This window comes from Sturnus vulgaris, chromosome 5 (assembly GCF_052056855.1).
Source record: "Sturnus vulgaris isolate bStuVul1 chromosome 5, bStuVul1.hap1, whole genome shotgun sequence".
NCBI classification, from domain to species: domain Eukaryota; kingdom Metazoa; phylum Chordata; class Aves; order Passeriformes; family Sturnidae; genus Sturnus; species Sturnus vulgaris.
In genome coordinates this window covers 2,476,447-2,487,400 of record NC_142247.1, presented here as the reverse complement: position 1 = coordinate 2,487,400, position 10,954 = coordinate 2,476,447, and the positions used below count along the sequence as shown (strand labels likewise).

General features: G+C 38.3%; 1 long non-coding RNA gene across 1 annotated transcript; it reads right to left on the bottom strand.

Annotated features, from left to right (window-relative positions):
- Positions 1–531: 531 nt before the first annotated feature.
- LOC148223504 (uncharacterized) lies at positions 532–6,520 on the bottom strand. Its single transcript, XR_015804160.1, has 3 exons — positions 5,960–6,520; positions 2,536–2,649; positions 532–1,732 (listed from the first exon to the last, which is right to left on the bottom strand). It is a non-coding gene; the product is annotated as an uncharacterized LOC148223504 (long non-coding RNA).
- Positions 6,521–10,954: the final 4,434 nt, after the last annotated feature.

Below are 10,954 nucleotides of genomic sequence, written 5' to 3'. Positions count from 1 at the left end.
TAAATTACATCTGCTTTCTGGAGGGAAAGAAAGCCAAGCCAAAGAACTGGGAAAACATCAGTCTCTTTCCATATTGGCCTGGAAGTGTCTTAATTCTGGAATTTTCAGGGTAACGAGGAAGTGGCAGTAACTGGGATTATTAAGTCACGACCCGACTTTATTTTTGTCATCAAACCTTGAGGGTATTTCTGTGGGATAAATAATTCCTTTTGTCATCAGATATAAAGTGAACTTTATGCCATCTCTCAGATTTGTGATCTGAGTTTCTCCAGACCTGAGAATTTTGAACCTTATTTAATTCTTGGCAAGTTAAGAAGCATTTCCAAATATACAGATAACCCATGGAATCTATTTTGGATGCCCTAAAAATCATTTTTTTCTTTTAATTTAATGGAGTTTTTATTAGAATAAAAGCCCTACTAGTTTTTCAGATATGTTTTTATTCATACTGATATAGTAGGATTTTCAGTGCACATGTTGAATGTTCCGCTTTTGAGCGCTCGTTATTATTTGTTGTGTTTCTTGTTTTTTTTTTTTTTTGGTTTTTTTTTTTTATGGATGGAAATAAATAGAACAGGAGCAAAATCAGGAACAGAAGTAAGCTCTGCATATGTTTGTGAGGCTTTAAACAGATGACACTGTCAGGGGCTGAGCACTTTGCTGCGTTCTCTGCGGGAGACAAAGGCTGGGTGGCACTTCCCAGAGTAAATCCACCGAGGGCCTCACGTCCAAGAAAACAAAGATTTAGAGCATAATGACCCTTTGAACTGCATGTACAGCGTGCTTCAGAGCCACTCTGGAGCTGCTCTGAGGGAAATCTCCTGGGATGCACACAGTGCACACGGATGGGTTTTGGCAGCGCCGCCTTTGATCTCCTCATGCGCCGCCAGTGCATTAACCTGGGTGTCACCCAGCATCACTCTGTGCAACCCAGCTCTGCTCAACCCGAAACTCAGAGCTTTTTCTGCAGTCTGCTGTGGGGGAAAGGCACGTTGGTGTGTTTGATTTAGCACTGAGGAGGCAGATCCTGTTGACAAAGAGCATTGGAAGCAAATCCCTCCATGGCGCCTTCCTATGTGAGAACCTCTGGGGCTCTGATCCACTGAGTTGTGGTAATGGATGAATGGCAGGGGAAACACAGCTAAAAACCTTTTATAGGAACTATGATTTCTTTATCTAATTATCTCTTTTGTTTTAATTATTTGGAAGTTCATTTTGTCACTGTAAGTGGCAATGCAAAGCGTAGACGTCGTTGATCTACTGAATTTTTTGGCTCATAGAACTTCACCAAATCTTACCAAATCATTTTTAAAAGGTGGCCTGAGACCAGTCTTAGATTTATGGACCATCTTTGTCCTCTGACAATGGAGCACAACCATACTGGAAGCTGCTGGATGTTATATTTGGATAAGTGTATCTCCTTCTGAGAATGTGGTGCCTGTCACTTAGCTCCCCTCCCTTTCTTTCCAAACCTGGGACTGCAGCTTTTCTATTTCTGATAAAGCTGCTTCAGCAACATCATTATTATATTTCCAACATTTTTTTGGAAGGCACAAAAGTGGCTACACCTCCAGGGATATATGTCCAGGTTTCTTCATCCTTTGTCTGAGGACTCTTGGAAATTTGAAATCCATCTTGCTTCAGCAGAGATGCTTAAGCCTTCATTTATGCAGATGATTTCATCCAAAAATTGTCCCAGAATACTTGTCAAGCTCTTGGCTGAATCCAAAGCCTGTGGATATAAATGGAAAGATTCCCTCTGACTTCACTGACCTTTGAATAAGCTCCTTAAATAGTAACAATGACAAAAAACATAAAATGTGGATTGAAAGCATTGTAAAAAAGTTATTGTTATACTGGTGTCTTTTAAATATTTTGACCTTTGCTATCTAGACTCCCCACACATATGACTTTTATCTGATTTCTGTTGAACTGCTCTTTTTAAAAACTTATTCCATCAAATATTTTAATTATACAGGAATCTGAGGTGAATTCAGGATATTTCAAGTACACCAGTGACCAACTCAAGATATGTCTATTAGTGAATTTGGAAACACAGCTAGATTCTCTGACTTCCAGTCCCCTTCCCTAATTATTGAGTTTATTATTATTATTATTGGTAAAGAAATACCAACTTGAAATTGATCCTGCTTCAAGTGGAACAAAATTATTACAATGCAAGTTATCAGTCAGTTACAAACAATTTGTGTCTGGAAAAAAACAAAAAGCAGATTTGTATTTTAAGCTTTGTCAAAATATTGTTACTTGCAGCTATTATTTTAATTTCTTTTTGCCTTTTACAAAAGAGGGAGCATAATTTACTTTTCAAATTTATGCTGAACAATCAGCAGTTTGGATTTCTTCTCCAAAGACCAACTTCATTAGTGCCACAGGCAGCTATAGGCTGAGAAATCTCCCTGAGCAGGGCTCAGCTAAAACTTCTGCCTGTCTTAGGCTGCTGAGTGGAATTACAGTTGGAAAATATCCCTGTGGAAATGGCTGTGGGAGGCTCTGTTTGTTCTCCTTCAGTCTTACCTGTGTGATTCAGTCTCTTAACTTGCAAGCAGGATTATGTAGGACAATCTCTAGCAGCCTGAAACATCCAGTGTTGGAAATACCAGAGGTGTTCCTTCCACCTCCTGTGCCACTCTGAAATAAGAATTATTCAGCCTGGCTTTTGCTGACAGCCTTAATAATAATTCCCAGTGCTAGAGACCTCTCCTGTTCTGGCCAAATCCCAGCAGTAAATCAAAAATAAACACTTGGTTCACCCCGTGCAGCTCAGAATTGAAGCTTCCCCCAGACCCAGAAATTTCCTCAATGTCAATCTTCTGACCATAATTGAATTTTAAAGGGAGTATTTCTGGAAACGTATTTTCAACAGGAAAACCCCAAACATTGCAATTATTGCAAATCAATAACTGCATGTAATGACTCAGTTAAAAGGGAAGCATGAATTTTGGAGACAATTTCCTTCAAGATACAAGAAAAAACGTTGTCTACCAAAGTCAAAGCCATAAACCAAAATTTCACAAATAGAACATTTCCCTGGATTTCAGTGTGTTTATCCAGTGATGACTTGAACAGGGGGAGTTTAGGATAGTGTGGACTGATAATGTGACAGTTTCTAAACCAAAATGCTCTTAGGAATTGAGATGAAGGATGTGTATGGTGTCTAAAATTGCTTCTATCCTTGCCACATTTAACCCCTGCAGCCCTGGGTGTACACACATGCACTAGACTATTTTCAGATAAATCAATCAATCATGCATTAAGACTAGCTGTAGATATCATGAACTTCCAACTTCTTTTTTTCACTTACAAGGAAATTAAATTTATTTCACGAAATTCCTCACAGCAGACAAGGGCTTCTCTTGGCTGCCCAATAATATGATCATAATTCTGTATTCATAGTGCATATTGGATTTTGCTACTGGCAATGATGTTTTCTTTTCACTCAGTGCTGCAGTGGCTGAAAAGTAAATTTTATACTCCAAATCACAAGCTTTGTACTTGGTTTACTTCTGTTCTTCTGCACTTGGAAAAATTTACTTTTTTTAAAAGAATGTAGCGGTTTGGTGGGTTTGGATTTATTTCATTTTTTGATTGCACCGTGGCTGTGAATTGGATTCTTTCTCTCTGTTTTCTATAACTTCTCTTCCTTTCTCTTTTCCAAATCCTGTAAAACTTCCTGATGCTCTCATTTCCTTTCCAGTTCTCAGGGCGTGTTGCAAACAGGTCAAGGCACCTTTGCCACAGCTGCTTGAGGGAATTGAGGAATTCCACACGGGAATGGAGGGATGGAGCTTCTGAAATGCAAACAGGGCACTGTGGCTTTTCCCCTGCTTGGTCCCTGTGGGACAGAAAAGTTAAACCTGCAGGAAATCCATCAGTAGAAAAATTACACCCTTGAGCTGAAAATAAATTTGGGGAAAAAAGGAGGGAAAACACCAGAGTGCCTCGAGGGTTTTGGAGAGTCTGCTGCTGAGAGCTGTAAATTGTGTGTAAAGCTCCTTGTCCTCATCTGCTGGTATTTATTCTTCTGGGGAATAAATCTGGTATTTAATCCTCTGGGGAAAATCCACACCTTGCTGTGGAAGGATGAGGTTGCATGTGGGAGAACCTATTGATGCCATTTCTCTTTACTCTTTCTTGTGGCTACCAAGAATTTTTTTCATGTTTATTAGTTTGGGTTGGTTGGGGTGTTTTTGTTGGGGTTTTGGACTTTTTTTGTTTATTGGGGTTTTTTTTGGGGGTGTTTGGTTTTCTTTTTTTTTTTTTTTTTTTTTTTTTGTTTTGTTTTTTGTTTTTTTTTTTTTTTTTTTGTTTTGGTTTTTTGTTGTGTTTTTTTGTTTGTTTTTGGGTTTTTTGTGTGTGTGTTTTTTAAATACAGAGATTGTATTTTAACTTTTCGAGGTGGATGTGGGTGTTTTGAAGTCTGGAGGTATGGAGAGCTTCTGCCCATCAAGGTAAATTGCATTTCCAACAGTAAATAAGTAAATAACTACCAAACCTTAATAGAGTAATTTTCCAGAATCCCTAATTAGTGAAGCAAGCCAAACAAAGTGCAAAGATGCTACTTTCTTTATCACCTCTGTCTTTATTCCTTGAGTAGGAACGGGCTCAGTTCTTTGTGTACATTTTCTAAATTCCAGGTTACTGAAGTTTCACCATGATTATCTTTGAATTTAAGGGTTACACCCTCTTCCTTGCCTTGGAAGAAGATCCAAATGTAAGCAAATGAACTTTTTTATTTATTTAGTGCTTTATTTCCTTTTTATTCAAATTCCTGTAAAATTTGCTGCATCCCTTTTTTTTTTAACATTGTGTTTATCCTATTGGAGATGTATATGGAGAAGTAAGGTGGCATCTTTTCCTTACATAATTATTTATTAACAATTATTAATATCAGGAAAGAACTCTTATGGTTAAGTTTGGAATGATGTCTGCAACAGAGGGAACAGACAGCAGCTACTCTCTAGACCATCCTGCTAATGTCTTTCCTTCAGTAAGAAAGTCTTTGTTTTCTGTATTTCTTGGATATATTTTTTATATCCAACGATAAATCCCATAAGTTTTTGTTTAGAAACTTTTTTTTTGGAATTCTTTTTTTTTTTTTTGGTGTTCAATGACTGAGGATAATGCTAGCTTTTCTGATCTCAACTGTAAAAGGAAATAATTTAGAGAGAAGGTTTCTTCTCTTCCCAGGAGCTCTCGTGATTTGAAGAGTTGTGTGGTAAATCTCATCACACACATTTCATATGCTGTTTAATACCACAGTTAATAAGCTTAGCATTTGGAGCCAAAGTGATTCCTGCCTTGGCAATGTTTTCTGTAATTTGGAGAAGTGAGTTTTGGAATAGAAATGAAAGTTCCTGGTTCCTCAGAGAAAACACATTTTATGCTTGGCTGCTGAATGCCTCTGGAGCCACAGCAGTACCAAAAAGGACTGTGAGAATTTTGTACAGTTTTCCTGGCAAGGTAAATAACCCCCTGTCACCTCTGTTGCTTTTCTTTTAGAAGTCAGCATCTTCAAGACTTTGAGCATTTTGTTTCTGTTATGTTGATTCACTTCTGGATCATTTCCTAAAAGCTCTTAAAGCCCTGATGCAGGAAATAGGGCAAACACTCCAAGCTCTTTCCTAAGTGAGAAATCAGGAGAAAAAACTGAATTTCTTTTTTGTTTGTTTGTTTGGCCAAATACATATTGAAGGCAACGACACTGACTTTCAATATCTGATAGACAGGGAAGGAGAGGGGAACTGGAATTATTCTTTATCTTGGGCTGGGTCTGGCTTATTCCTCTGTGAGGAGGAGGAGGAGGTAATGTCCTACCCAGTGATTCCTTCAGTTCTCTTTCAATGAGCCTCTGAGTTCTCCTGGACACAGGCACAGTAAATCTGAAATAGTGGATGATGACAGCATTTTTATGTCTAAAAGGAGTGAATCAGGGAATTACCATGGCACTCTGCTGAACTGAGTCTGTCCTCCCAGATTTCACCAGTTAATTCAGAGAAGTGGAGCACCAGTGAGAAATAGCAGGGCAGAGATGCAGGGGGGTTGAGGCCTTATGAGCACAAAGACTTGGTACCCTGGAAAAAAAAGAGACTCAGCTTGAAGAGCTGAAATACAGAATTACAGAGAGTAATACAGAATTACCATTTTCTCTGGAACTCACAACTCCTGCATTTTACTTTCTTCTAACTAGGAGCAAGCCTGTATATTTTTAATTTCTCTGCTGAGGAGTATTTAGCTCTTGTCCTTAACAGTTTTCATTTTAAGAAACAAAATTTTTCCCAAGTTGTTTTTTAACTCTCCTATAGCTTGTTTTTCCATGGCAGTTTTCAATTCCCTGGATTACAGCAGACTCTCAGTTTGCAGAGTCATTCCTACACCTAATCCTCCCTCTTCTTTTTCTCCTCAGCTCATTGTTCATATTTTCAACCTTCACAATCTCACCACCAAAACCTAGACATTCTTTGGAGTATAACTTGAGAAGGAGCACAAACCTCAAAAATGTCACTGAGCTCAGAAGTCAGAAAACAAAATCCTTTCTCTGCTTAAATAAAATGCTATCAAAGGGTCTGGGCCAAAATAAAAACAGAAAAATACTATTTGTATAGGGCATTTCATATAGTATTTTAAGTGTGTTTAGTCAACTGAAAAAAAATGAGTAAATATAACTCCTGCCTTTCTTGAAGTCCATGAAACAAACCAACAACTACCTCCAAAAAAATCACTCTTTCCCCCACTTTGACTTTTACCCCCTCTATTTCCACGGCTTCCCAAAGTGTGTGCTGATCCCAGTACCCTGTGCTTTGTTTTCTGAAATGTCCAATTTGACTTGAGGCTGATTAAACTGTTCTCACTTTCTGTCACTACCACCAGCCAGTTTGCATCTGTCTGCATCCCTCCTCTGGTGGGAACTTTGACATTGCTTTTCAGGGATCTGCATCCAGAAATGTCAATTATGCTTCAAACAAACCCACCTAATGAAATGTGTGCATTTTGAGTTGGGGCCAGAAACTTCTCTGGAAATGCAAAACTTTTGAAAAGGTGTTAGGGATTTGTTGCTATAGGGCTGTTCCCTCTGGGAAAAGCAAGGGGAGTACTAGAGGGGTTTCCAGCACAGGCAGAAGAAGAAATAAATGGGAAATACTAAGGTCTTAGTTTGGGGAAAGTGAAGGAAAAAAAAAAAAATTACCAAATCCTGTGCAAGGAGGAATGAGCATTGCAGGGCTTGAGGCAGAGCCCAGCAGATTTCACACTGGTGGGAACAGGGAAAGGTGGGACAGTGGCATGAAAAACTGAGCCAGTAAAATCCTGGGCTTCCCCTGTTATTGTGATCTTGGTCATTGGCAAAAAAAAAAAATAAAAATCTCCCTCCAGGGACAGCTGATCTCTTACAGCCCAGACATGTGAACCTTTCAGGTTTGCTGATCAGCCTGTGTTATTTTAGATGGAAATCATGACACTTTCCACGTGGCTTGGGAAGCCTTTTTGTCATCACTATTGTTGTAAAGAGAGGAAAGAATTCATGGATTTGTAAGAGTGGAAGATGGGAAAACACAAGGTCGGTTTTAATCTCAGCATTTGTGCAAAGGAATTGTAATTTTTGTGAGGCTGGTGTCATTCAAGCAGCCAGAACGTGAATGTCCTTGAATCCTTTGAATGTGGTTCCCTATTTTCAGTCTTGAGGTTATAACAGACTCACTGTTATTCCTGTTGTTTTGGCTTCCCTACTGGCTTTCCCTGTTCTTTCCTCCCTTTCCTCCTTTTCTGTTTTCCCCGTTGTTTTTCCTCTTTTTGTTGGTGATTTTGATTAGTAAATAATTTGTGAAGGTGGGCTTTCTGACCTTACAAATGAAGTGGAAAACTTTCTATGCAAAAGCCTAATTTTAAAACATTAAAAATTGTGTGAATCAAAGCTAAGTCCAAGTGAATTGAAAGAATGCAAAAGCTGCAGAAATAAAGTCTCCAAACAGACCTGGTGCATTCACCTGCTTTATTTGCTTGGCTTCTGGTGTTGAAATGACCTGAAACCAGAAATTGCAGATAGAGAATGTGTGCTTAGAAAAATCTTTTCTGAAATCTGGGCATCAGGGCTTCTCTCTGGGAAGTGTGGGGGGGAAAAAACCTTTCTTTGCTATTTTCCTTGAAGGTGTCTAGCAGAATGAGCCTGTGTGAAGGTGTTAATAAATATGACTTGCTGTACTTTTGTTGATCTCTCCTAAATTTTTTCAGAAGTCTTGGTGTTCCCATGGGTAGCAACTTTATTGAGTTTGCCAATTTTAATCTTGGGCTGGAAATCCCTTAGGTGTTTCCTGTAGGAGATTTCTAATTGTAAATCCTTGGATTTAGGTGTGGCTAAATCAATTATAGAAATTTAAACTTGGTGATAGCTAATGAAAACATTGCTCAGTTTTCCAATTTTCCTTTCTTTGCTAAAAAACAAAGACAAGAAAAGAATGCAAAGAGGATTCACATCTCTTTTGTTTGCTGAAATCATGACACAATGACAATTTTCCACAGTATTATATGATTTTCTGGAAGTCTAGATTGTCAAGATGGATAAGCAAGGCTATTTTCTGCTTCTGAAAAAAAGGTAATATTTTTTCACAACTTCCTTTCATTTTTCTACTGAAATCTTCTCAGAAGCAGTCTAAAATAAAAATATTAAATGAAATCATTAATAGCATTGATGCAGACTGCTATTTCTTTTATATAGAATTAATTTTCCTATAACTTTAACTATATTAAAATTATCAGTAATGTCAAAATTATAAGTTTACAGAATGCCTGGATAATTATCTTTTCTTACCTTTGACCTTTTGTATTTTAATCCCATTCACATTGGATTTATAAAAAAACCTTGTGCAGGCACATTTGAATTCTCTGTTCCTTCCACATATTTTGTGGAACCCATTATTTGATCTGTAACTTCTATAACAATAATTCCAGAATCGTTGGAGAACACATTTTTCCCATAGATGGTGGCACCATGAAAAGGCTTGACTTGTTTCTGCATTTACATTTTTAGTTTTGAAGGCAGTCTTCTGGTGATGACAAACACCAGAAGAAAGAGGGAATCAGTTAAGTCTTTCTGATGGCATATCATCAAATGCTGGAAATAAATCTGAGCTGAAAGTAAAGCACTGACTGTTGGAAAAGGAAATATCTGATGATAAAATTAATGTCAAAGACAGAAGCTGAGCAAAAAACCAAACTTAAAATCCTTCTGTGATGAAAACCACGCTTCCAAACCAAGTGGAGACATGGGGAGGATATCAAGGTCGAGGAAAAGCCTTTAGAAAACTGGAACGATTCTTAAACTTTCCTGACTGCCCCTGTTTTGCTTAGACTGTCGGAAGATAGAAACTTCTTTTTAAACCTCTTCAAAAGTTTGTTTGCTAAACCATCCAAAAATCCTCATCATTTTCAATTTAAATATTTTGTATTTTACGGCTGGAGTGAATGGTGGGAAACTTGCTAGGAGCCAACATGGACACCTGAAGTACATATTAAACAAAACAAACCAAAAAAAAAGTAGTTTTTTAGGCAATATTTACAGCAGTTGGCAGAAGCTGTGCTAGAGATCTCTACAGATCTGTCAGAGATCATTTGTCCATGGTGGGAGAATCTGATGGAGCTCCACAGGCTGGGATGAAGGATGGAATGGCTTTGTATTCCTGGGAAGGCACATGGTCCCCTTTAGGATTCAGCTGTAGGGCTGGAATTTCTTCCAAGCCCACGGGTGGAGGGAAATTCCACAGAACAAACTGAGCAGAAGCAGTGGTGGGGGGCTAGGAGATGCTGGAATTAGTTCTCTTGTCTTTATGGTGTTGCTGCTGGACTCTGTGTGTGGAACCTGAGTGGATTAATGGCTCTCTTTGTTGATATGTGCAGTTTTAATATTGCCAACATTACCCAGAAATGTGAATTCTCTTTCTTTATAAACCAATAAAAAGGCAGAATTTGCCCAACTTTGCCTTTGCCCGCTCATTACAAGTAAAGAAGATTTAAAGGTTGTTTATACCATGGTTTTGGCAGGGTGGTTTTGGCTGCCCTGGGCAGTTCTGACATGCACACAGTGAGCACCACAAATTGTGGCTGCTTTATCCAACCCCATCTACTCTGAGGTTTTGCTTGTTCATGCTACCACATTTGCATGATGAGTTGGACTTAGGATGCCAGAAATGTCATATGTAGGTGGCCATAAATCCAGGGAGTAAGTCGTGTTTTATGTTCAAGGGAACTGAATATAAAACCTGCAGAGCAGGCTTCACAACTTTTCCATTTTCACCTGCTGAAGAGGAAATGTTTCTGCCAAGAGAAACTGTTCTCTTTCAATGAATTGCTGAGTGGTAGTGTCTCTTACCTCCAAAATATAATTGACTGAACATTTTTTTTCTTTTTTTTTTTTTCTTTTTTTGTGATTTCCCTTCATGTTTTGAAGGAGTAAAGGAAGGGGTGGTTGTGGTTTGCTTTTTTCCTGTCCAAAACCAGGCAGATGGCTACTTGTTTGTAAGGCTGGGCCAGAAATAATTTGCATTGATGACTTGCAGCAAGCGGCCTTGACATGGTCTAAGGTTCTCAGTAGAATTGTTCTACTTCCAGCAGCAACAGTGTCAGACTTGCAGCTCTTATTTTACTGTATTTTAAGAGTGTTTTAATCACACTCATGAATCTCCCTCTCTCCAGAGGACAGATGGCTAACATTTATTCAAAGAATTATGACAAAGGAAGAAGAGTTAGATGAATATTGTTCTTGAAAAGAGAAGCTATTAAACTATTTCAGTCTACTTAAGCAAAATGGTTTTATTTCCTGGAACTACTGAAATCCTAATGAGGAAATGAGTATTTATCCCCAAAATATATTTAATATTCAATCTCATTGTGCAGCATGATTCTACCAAGAAAGGCCTTCCAATGGCCAAACCTTAATTATTTTGCT